Raw genomic sequence first — 10787 nt, 5'->3', positions numbered from 1 at the left:
AAAAGGAATAAAGCTTTCCAGAGTCTTTGAAAATCGACGGTTATTCAAACATCTCTCCTCAATAATCTACACGTTATTTTGAAGTTTCATAGGCGTACACAGCCCAGGTATACGTTACCGTGTGGTCGGTCGGAGGTCAGTCATGGTATCAGCCGCGCCAACATTGAAAGTTTCTGTGAAAGTGAACTATTAAAGTCAATACGAGGTCTGCACGTGTCTACAAGTAACCGCTTCGACACACGTTAATAAATACACCGTCCTCCCAAAAGAGCTGTGGACACGGGTGAGTGGGTCCTTTTAATGAAAGTGGTTGTGTGGAATATATAATATGTGGCTTTTGTTGTGACCTTAGCATAATGAACGTTGTTTTAAGCTAACGCTAAATAAAAAGAACAAAACAAAGAAAGCGTTTGAAGTAATTTCGCTGCCTCTCACAGTTGATTGAGTATTTCTCAGAAATACAACGTTTGCAGTCGAGGAGAGCCAAAGGAGTGGTTTTTAACTACAATATTCTTTCAACTCAGTAGCAAAGGGTAGCCTACTAGCTCTGCTTCATTGTTCCAAGATTATCAACATGGCCATTTACATGACTACGTTACTGTTTTCTGTTGGGTGAGCTTAGTGACTCACACCTTCTCTGTGATGTTAATGCCCCATTTAGCCTGCAGAAGGTCTCTAATCTATCCGAGACCACCTCAGTTCCTCCTGCAGAGATGGCTCCACTGGGGAGGGGATGTTGGGAAATCAGGCTGTTATTCCCAGAAGAATGTAAAAAAAAAAAAAAAAAAGTATGTTGGGTAACATGATGCCTGTTGCATAAAAAGAGAAAGTCCACTCGAGGATATGAGTCTAGTCTGGTGTAAAGGTCAAACAAGAGGCTTCACACAGTTTGGCCGTTGTATTTACGCTCAGATTTACACTAGTGTTAGGAGAGCAGTAATGATCTCTTCTTGAGGCCTGATGGACCGGTTGCGGTTGAATCAGATGTCCCTCCCTGTGGTAGTCTGGTTGTGTTCTCCTTGAGTCAGTAGATCCAGTACGTAGTCATTTTAAAAAGTCAGGACTTTTAAGCAGCCGACTACCTCGAGTGAAGTTGTGTTCTCTTCTCCTCTTTTGCTGGGAGGTTCAAAGGTCAGCTGCAGGCCTGATAATGGGACTGAATTACCATTTGCCAGGTCTGCCTTTTGATTTGACTGAAAGACATTCGGCTGAGCTACTGCGCCATCCTGTCACATTCGATGTAAAATATAACAAGTGAGAAAAGCAGACTGTGTGTTGGCTTAATTAATAACGGGCTCATACTCACAATAGACATGCAAAAGCTGTTCACCTTGGGCAACGGCAACAAACGCACCACCTTGTAATTTCCTCTTTTGATCATTCCCAGGCCAGGACTGTGCAGCCCGCAGTCTAGAGAAGTCAGTTTGCTTGTCAGCGTGGGGCCTTTTTTTATTTTTATGGGCCCCTCCAGAGCGAGCGTTCATCTTGGGGAAAAACAAGAAAACCAGCCGGCTGACTCGAGTTGTTATACTTAATGGAAAAAGCATAACGCTTTTGAAACGTTGAGAGCAGTGCGTGACAGAGTGCATGTAGCCGTGGTGCAGAGCGGCCTACTGTTATTCACATCTGCCTTTTGAAGAATCCACAGAGACTTTATTTCCTTCATTTAGACAAGGGAAATCATCAAATGAGTATTGGTTGGTGATGTCTGGAAAGAAGCTTATGGTGGGCTTTAACTGAAGACAGAGGCCCACCACAACCCACTAGTGTCCTGTCCAGGGGGGGGGGCTTTAACATCAGTGGTATGAAAGCAGGAGATGGGCTTCTGCTTATGTAATGCACTTGGAAGATGTTGGCCTATTAAACTCCACTAGTAACACAGCCTTTTGTCTAATTCAGGAGCTTAGATCAGCAGCTTTGCAACGCTGGTGGGCAAAATTATTTTTAAACTCATGCTTCAGTACTTCTAAATAACTCTACAGTGAAACTGGAATTTTAATGGAATGAATACAAAAAATGTCATCCTTTTTTATTTAGAATTACTCGAAACTGATTTGGTTGATTGTTTGTTTTAGACAAGTTCATCAAAGATTTTGTCAAGTGGCCTCCTACTCTCAAGACACATTGACTCTTTCAGGTAGTTTACTGCACACTGAACCATAAAATGATTCAAATGAATCAACAACTATAATCTTGTTTGAGTCATTTTTCCATTCAAAAATGACACATTTGCTTGTTCAAGCTACTCCATTGTGAAGATATGCTGCTGTTTTATATCTTGTAAATTGACTATCTTTGGGTTTTGTGCTGATAAATCAAGACATCTAAAGACGTGATGGGCATTTTCCAGACTTTTTTGAGTCAAAACAACTTGATTAAGAAAGTAATATGCAGATGAATCTTTGCTGTAGTAATTGTTATTTGCAGGCCTATACTGTGTTTTTGACTTTACAGTGTGGAATATCTTTGGTGTTTGACTTGTTACTAACTGCTGAGGCTCCAATGAGGAGGAAATACTTCTTAAATGTTTGGCTTAAAAAGTCAAGAGATTAATCATTTTGCGACAAACGCATATTTAGAAATTATAGGACGTGTGCGTGTCGATTTTTAAGTTATTCTCCATTACGTCACCATATTTGACATTTGGTTCATGAGCTTTTCTGTCTCTTCCGTCTGTCTGCCCATCCTGTTGTTACCTACTCAGTGTTTTGGTCCTAGCGGTGTGACTGTAGCTGTCAAGGACTAAGGGGTATCAGATATCAGCGGCTGTGATATCACAGTTTGTGCTTAACATAGCTGCCACCCAGACAGACATGCTGGAACATTTCCTTTTGACTGTTGCATCAGCCTGCCGTGATGGCCTGCAAATAACAGACAAACTAACCACTGTCGCTAACGCCGGTGGTGATATTCTCTGTTTTCTCTCGGCTCATCCAGAAGGCTCTATACGACACCAAGCCTGCGATTAGCTGGAAAATATCATATTTTTCCTCCCAAACCTACATGCCATCCATCACAATGAAAAGCCAGCAAATGATAGTGTGGCCTAGGCTCCATTATGCTCCACTAGCTGTGGCCTATAACATTGTAGCCAACATCATTGTTGCACACCAAGATAGGAAAATGTGGTTTGTTTTTCTTTGCAGAGTGCAGACCGGCCGTTCTTAGATTTTTACACACATATGCATGAAGAGAACACAATGAGCGCTATTTTGGGTTTTTTTCCAGGATGGACACGAGGTGAGTTTGGTTGAAGAGTTGTGTCAGCAGGTGCCACAGTCAACCCCCGTTTCAGAATGAACCGTTTGAGTGACTCTGAAGCCGCGTGGCTTCAGTTCTCACTCTTACTGTCTGGCTGCTGTCAAAGTGTTGTGTTGTTTTGCTGAGTGTGCCAACTTGAACCTGACAGGAAGAGAAACAGACAACACGTTGTGTCTCTGGTGTCCTGTCCTTCTCTCTGTCTCCGTCTGTCCTGTGGTGCTACCCGTGTTTGTCCGTTAATGCTCCACTGACGTAGCTTCGTGTGCACGTTAACTTCTGCACTGCCATGAGATGATCAGGTCATCTTTCGTTCCCATCATTTTTAGCACCAGGCCAAGTAATCTGCTCCACATAACCAGAGGATACAACATTAACTACACACACACACACACACACACACATGCACACACAACGGCACAGATACAATCTGACATTATGCAAAGCTGTTCAAAGCACTTATTGAAAGAGATTCTTTGTGTTTATGCATATAGGTACCGCATGTGTCGACTCACATATCATGCACTAAATAACAATCCCATTTGTATGCATAAGTACACTGATGAACAGTGGTGAAAGCAGTACTCAGATCTAAAAGTAGCAGTGCCGCACTATGAAAACACTACATTTCAGGTAAAAGTCTTTCATAATGTTATTCAGGCAGAAGAACATAAGTATTAGTTAGCAAAATGTACCTAAAGTAATATAAAATAACAACTCTTTATTTTTCTCATACTGTCTGTCTGACGGTCTGCCAGTACCTCCGATGTGCACGAAGGCCCAATCATTGCTTGTGTGTGTGTGCGTGTAACTTGACTAAAGTGTTTCCGCTTGATGATGACATCTCACTTTTAAAGGGTGCACGTTGCCCTCTTGCTATAGCTTCACAGTCAGGTTAAGCTCTGTCTGGCCTAAATATCCTAGACAGTAGTTGTCATGTGGCTGGAGTTCCCTTCTGTCATTGGCCCCTGGGTGCTCCCAGTTTGGGCCAGTCTCGCCCTGAGGAATGAGGTCAGTGTGACTGCTTGTCCTGGCAGTCTGTGACTGTGGAACTGACAGCGCATCGCTCAGTGAGAGGTAACGTGGAGAGGAAGACCACGCCTGTCGTAAGTGTCCCGCAGAAGCCCTTCGACGTTTTCTTTTCAATGCAGTTGTCTGCTCAACAGCTCTCCACACAGAGAAAATGTTTTAGAGGCTGACTTTGAAGTACACCAGTGTTACACTGATCTGCTTACTTTGTTGTCTGTGTTTTGCAAGTGTAGGAGCACACGTGGTGTTTCTGTTTGCTGCCATTTTCTATGCCAGCAGCCCACACACAGATTGAGTCATTAATCATCACTGGGTCTGAGGCAGTTCAGGCTGAATCAGCGATGATGACTGCATACGTACAATATCAGGTCTGATGGCTTTTTGTGTGTCTGTGATGCGTCACACAGTGTGTGCTCATCGGTTTGTCTTCGTGAGTCCCTACACGCACCCAGAACGTGTGAGTTTGAAAGTGTGTGTTTGCTTGTGTATTTTCGGAGGCATCTCCCTCGTCCACCCCTCCCCACCCTTGTATGAGACAAATGACAGCAGTCTGGATGCCAACCTTTCTTTCATCATGCCCTCCCCCCTTTTCTTCTGGTGTCATTCCCAGAAGTCTGTGCTTCCTCAGTGCACGTACAGAGACTCTGCCCTTTGCCTGTCGTCAGCCCCTCTGGCTGTTTGGAGGTCGCCATTTAGCAACATGCTACTTGTTAACCATTATTCACCCCGCCCCCTCCACACTGGGCCCAATGACCTACTAACAGAGAGCTCAAACAAACGGCTCTTAACGTGCCTCTGTTGTTAGAGACGCCTGTTGTTGTGTCCCATCAGGATCACCTTTACTAGACTGTCTTTATGTAGCTGCAAGCTGTCTGCAGAGTTGCACGTGAGGGTGTTACAGTCCACATGAATAGACAGGAAAGGGTCAAGATGTGGTTTCTACATTTCAGCGTTACAACAGGTTTCTTTTTGTTGAAATAACCGAAACTTCACAGAGCTAACGCACGCTAATGAAAGAAACTGTTGGTTTCTTTTGTTAATACTGCGTACCTTCAACAGACTAACAGAGTGGTAGAATATCTTCTGTTGAAAGTTTCAATGGACCACGTTTTAGATTTGACACATGAGATTCAGTTTACCTGTCTTTAGCCTGGGCAAAGAATGTCTGTTGTGTTCGTCTTCAGTGGCGTTTGAGGTAGCTTTCTAAAGTTCGAAAAAATAACCTTGATGATGTCAGTGGGGCTATCTCCGCATGGACTTGAGTAATTCAATACCCGGTACTGGTAAGTTGTTGTATCAGGCAGCTCTATGTTGGACTGCCAGGATCATCCACTCCTGAAGGAATTTCAGCTTTTGCCCTCATGACGTCTCTTCAGGGGACTAAGAGATCCCACGTCTCCTTCATCCCAAGTACCATTAATAATAATAATATGTTTAACAGCATATAGCTCTCTGGCTGGATTCGTTGCACTTCCCTTGAACATTTGCACTCTTGTACATGTGTAGTTTAGATGAATTTCCATTTCCCTGCTCTAGCTCTGTGATTTATTGTGTTGATGATGTCTCTTTTGTTGCATCCATGACCTCTGCCTTCAAAACAGATTTCCCCTTGGGGGAGAATAAATATAACCTTGCACCTTGAACCTCTCATGTCTCTAGTGAGTCCCACAACTGGAAGTTTAACCCTACCTCACTGTAGGACCCCTCTAATGCAGAGTCGACGTGGGAGCTAAGAATAAAATCTTAATGGTAATCTCTCAGGGTTAATGTAGATGTGCTCGCAGTGGCCGAGTGCAAGCAGAGATATTAAAGGAAGTGGAAAGTGTACGTGTAAATCTCTACCAGCTGACAGATTTCTGTTGTCTCGTTGTATAGCGCATCACCTGACTCTAATCCAGTTTTGCTCTGCATTTGTGAAGACATGGTATCCTTCACTGTGCCAGGAGGTAGTTCAGGGTCAGATGTCCCTCCAATGAAGAGGTTATCTAGTTCATGGAGAGACGCATCTTATTTACATAGAACACAGAGTTTTCTCTGCTGCCGGGCTGTCTGCTGTGTTTATCTGCTACATTCGATTTAAAGACGGGGTCAAGGGCTTTGAAACGAGTCACATGTCGCCCGAAAGAACTCTCAATGTTTAAACAAGCCCGTAATATTTGCTTGTGTCTGTTTGCAGCAGGTATGAGCATGGGAGAGTCAACACCCGTTGCATGTCGGTGTCAACCAGGCCCGATAAGAAGTCCCTCTTGAAATTTGAATTTCAACTGCCATCTATTATCAGTCGTGAACTGATCCCATTTACGTGGGCAAATTCAACAAATGAATTGCAAATGTGAGCAGATGCTTCCGCTGCCCCGTCACCATTACAAAGGAGTCTTAAGATAGTTTTTTTTCTCTCAGGGGATTGATTCCAGTTTGATATCTTCACCCACTGAGGATGCAGGGCGACAGAGACCGGGCCTGCTCGGGCTAGCCAGTGTGTGAAGGGAGCAGTAACGTGAGATGCAGCCCTGCAGTGTCCCTGCATTCGTGGGGGGTGTGTGTGTGTGTGTGTGTGTGTGTGTGTGTGTGTGTGTGTGTGTGTGTGTGTGTGTGTGTGTGTGTGTGTGTGTGAGTGTGAGAGAGGGTGTGAGACGGAGCATATGATTTTGGTATGAGAGAAAGGAGCTAGAGCTGCAGTAACTTTACACCCCTCGCCCTCTCCAGCTGTCACTATAAAAAGACATTTCCAGCTGATGAATCAAAGTTGCGGAATTAGAGCTCACGTTGTGTGTTTAATAAACATCCAGCGGGCCTCGATATAGGTCTCGTTGTTACGTGGGTAAGTCAGCGTGTGTGTGTGTGTGCATCGTGGATCACAGAGGGTTTAGCCAAATCAGACGGCACCACGCACTCGCACTAATACTCTTAATCCGCCGGCCTCCTCCGTGTCTGCGAGCAAAGGTGTGTGTTCTCATGGAGGTGCTTTACCACTAACAGAGGGCCGGCTAGCATGCTCTCAGGGTATTATGTCCAAAATATTTCCCCCTGACACAGAGATCGTTTTGCTTTCAATGGATGTGAGAAGGACTGACAAGAGAGGGGTAAGAAGAAGGTTGAAGAGAGGAATGAGGTAGAAGTATGAAGACAGAATGGAGGTGAAGCAAAAAACAGAGGGAGGAGAAAATGGATCGACCTAGGTAGAGAACAGAGAAGATATATGAGATGGTGAATGTGTGATTATTTGCCCCGATCCTCGGGAGGAGGCGGGAAAAGGAAGGGAGGAGAGAGTGCGACTGATGGCGTTAACAGAAAGGTGGAGAAGGTGTTGGAATTTGTTGACCCAGCTGAAATGTTTATTGTCCACTCGACTCCCGCTGTGTGCTTTTTGACTTCAGAGCCGCCGATTTCTGTTTCCTTCTACAGCGAGGGAGTCCGCTGCTGCCTCCGGAGAACCTCTGACCACTGCGTGTGTGTGTGTGTGTTTGACTTTAGACTGTGGCTGCGAGGGCCTGGACCTGTGTGTCGGTTTGTATACATGTATTTCAGTGTGTGTGTGTGTGTGTGGGTCTGGTGCACCCCGCCCTGCTGACTCCTTTAAATAAGCACCGCTGAGTGTCTGTTTGGACTGTGAGGAGCGAGGGCAGCTCAGCCACGGTGTGCAGGAAGTGAAATCAACTACTCGTGGGAATAGATACAGGTGCATTTACTCATTTATTGTTTGGTATTAATTGGACGCAGGCCCTTTTTATATGCAAACACACAGGAATACTCTGGAGGTATTCCAGGAGTTAAAGCTGCTGAACCACTGTTTTGGAGGCCCTAATGACAGGATATCCTTGGCCCCGCCTCCTTCATAATCATAATCTTTTTCTTCCATTCACCACACCGTTTGTTATCCTACTTCCCTTCCCCTGACTTTCTCACTTACTAGAATACATTGTTTAGTATCTCAAGAGAATCTATTGGACAGGAACGGCTAATGTTGTCTGGAATAACTTGGAGGAAGTCAGTGTTTTGTTTGGATGCTGGGATGTCGTAGTAAGGTAAATTTACCTAAACTCAGTCAATTAATGGTGCTTATCTGCTTTCTTCTGCTGGCTGACATATTTTCTAAAGGAAATATGTCTTATCCATAGGAAGTAATATCAAACTAATTTAATTTTAACTGGTTATGAAACAGTCTCAATGTAATACTGATGTCTCTATATGACCGGCATGAGTGGCTGTTTCTATATAGTTGGACTCCGCTACAGTAAAATGAGAGCTTTTTCTAAAAGGACTCTGGTGGCTCTGAAACACTACCGCTTTTGTCCAAAGGGGCAGCAAAAATCAACACAAGATGAAAGTTCCTCGTAGTAGCTTTAAACTGTAGGAAGAGGTTGTTTTTAACCCTCTGAACCCCAAAACCCGTCGGCGGGATACAAAAGCACGTTTTTTTTTTTAACAATCGGCAAAAACTACACCGTTTATCGTATCCAGAAGCGGTAAAGACCGTCATTGTCACATTTTCCTCTTTCCGACGGCCCTTGAATACATCATGTTTGATGAAGGGTTCAGTCAGAAAACGCAACCGAAGCTAAGCTTAAAATTGTGATAGTTCATCAAAAATGTCTTCTTTAAAATCTCGCCAGGAAAAAAACGACCCGAAACTGCTTGGGGTTCAGAGGGTTAAATGATGTGCCCCTTTTAAAACCCACACTTCATAACGTAAATGGGATGGCAATTTGACATTTCCTCATGTCTGAGTAAACCCCACCACTAAGTGACATTTCTGTACAATATATGGCTGCAACCTTTCTAGGTCAGTCAACCTATTGATTAACAGACAAATCACTGCAGCTCTAGTAATGAGTCCAGTCATGTACATAGAAAGTAGCATCCAAATATGGACTCACTCCAGACTGGTCTACATCTGCTGCCCGGTTTTTACCAGGAAAAGTCTCCTTGTGATCAGGAAGGAAGCATTTTAGATTTTTTTTTTTTTAGCAGCAGCTGCAGAAACGGCAGCAGGTTGTTTGGAGTAAGCAGGAAAAAGGCCGTCGTTCTCCCGAGAAGCAATCGTGGCTGTAAAGTCACCCATCTCTGATTTGTGTCTTCTGTGCATCGATTGTTTTCTCCATGGTGATCGCTGGTGTCTTCCTGTACCACAGCCATCGACATTGGCTTCCTGCATCGCGGGTGCCTCTGCCATATTAGGGGGTCGGAAACGGCACTTCAAAAGAGTGACAGGGTAATGAGAAGGTAGATCATGTGACTACGAGGAAAAAGCTCTTGCTTCCTGCTCTCCCGACTCTCTTCCTGCTGCTCTACAGAGGGGGCGGGGTCTTCCTCGGCAGTAGGAGGAGGGAAGCGTATGAGCCCGAGGAGCAGAGAGACGCTCAGGTCAGTGTTGGTTTGGCTCGCGATCACACAGGAACACACACCACGCGCTCTCATCAGACCCAGAGCCCTCACCCGCTTTCTGTCAGTGTCACCCGCGGCTCTTTGAAGAGTCCGTTTTTTGGTCTTCCTGGGTTTAGGATCTCCCGGTGGGACTCGTATACATCATGTAAGTAAACTTTACCTCCTGTCCTGTTTGAGCAGATCAGAGTGCCTGCAGTGTGTTGACATGGGGTTGTGACCTTGTGCTTAAAAAAGGGGGCTCGTTTCTGTGGCAGGTATCGACAGCAAACTTTACACTTGAGAGTGCTGGTTTGACTTCAAGATTTTTATGTCACTAGATCTTTAATGAGTTTGTTGCATGTTTATGTGAATGCATTCAGTCAATAGTATCTTAGACATAGGATGTCAGCAATAGCAAGAGGACCTGCACATGTCTTTGTTGTGGTAGTTTGGAAAACCATACAGAGCAATAGAAATGCTCTATTCTGATACAGGCAGCTACTGTGTCTTTTTGTGTCCCAGGCTGTGCTTCCTTGTACTGGAGATTGAATGCCAAAATCTAAAAATACTGGTCTTGATTCTAACATTTGGCAGCTCAGCTGTAACGGCGTGAGAAACAGCTGAGTGGATGTCGTACCTCCAACAAGTTTCACGTGGATGCTTTTATTTCAGCGTTTCAAATAGGACTGGGCGATATATCAATATTGTATCCATATCGTGATACAACTAGACTTTTTGGGATATCGTTAAATCATAACAAGGCATGAGTGTTGTCTTTCCTTGGTTTTAAAGGCTGCGTTACAGAACAGTGATGTGATTTACTGAACTTACCAGACTGCTCTCGCTGTTCTATTATTAGATTCTACCCACTCAGTCATTATATCCACATTACTGATGGTTGCTGCTTTTTTGTGAAAGCACAAGATTTGTTTAAAAAAATGCTGTGATGTTTTCTCCACATCGTGTTATCTTGGCAGCAGTGCTTCGGTTTGTCCGCACACTGAGCTGATGAGGGTCAAAACAGTTTCATGAGCTCGTCCGTCTCTTTTCTTTCTATGATGTTCAGAGTGGCTTCTCTTCTGTTAAACCTGTGTGTGTGTGTGTGTGTGTGTGTGTGTGTGTGTGTGTGTGTGTGT

The 10787-nt window shown here is 44.3% G+C and overlaps 1 protein-coding gene across 2 annotated transcripts in view; it reads left to right on the top strand.

Annotated features, from left to right (window-relative positions):
- Positions 1-200: 200 nt before the first annotated feature.
- The window catches only part of wu:fa11c10 (protein FAM110B), a 21142-nt gene continuing 10555 nt past the window's right edge, over positions 201-10787 (top strand). Inside the window, exon 1 of one of the 2 annotated variants that reach the window (XM_031868835.1) lies at positions 201-283. The gene's annotated coding sequence lies outside the window, so the exon portion shown is untranslated. Of the gene's footprint in view, positions 284-9663; positions 9818-10787 lie in introns of those variants that run through there. The other variant, XM_031868834.1, reaches the window with a different exon arrangement.

Source organism: Anarrhichthys ocellatus, unplaced genomic scaffold (genome assembly GCF_004355925.1).
Source record: "Anarrhichthys ocellatus isolate YVR2014 unplaced genomic scaffold, GSC_Weel_1.0 scaffold44, whole genome shotgun sequence".
NCBI lineage: Eukaryota > Metazoa > Chordata > Actinopteri > Perciformes > Anarhichadidae > Anarrhichthys > Anarrhichthys ocellatus.
This window is presented reverse-complemented; position numbering and strand designations above follow the sequence as displayed.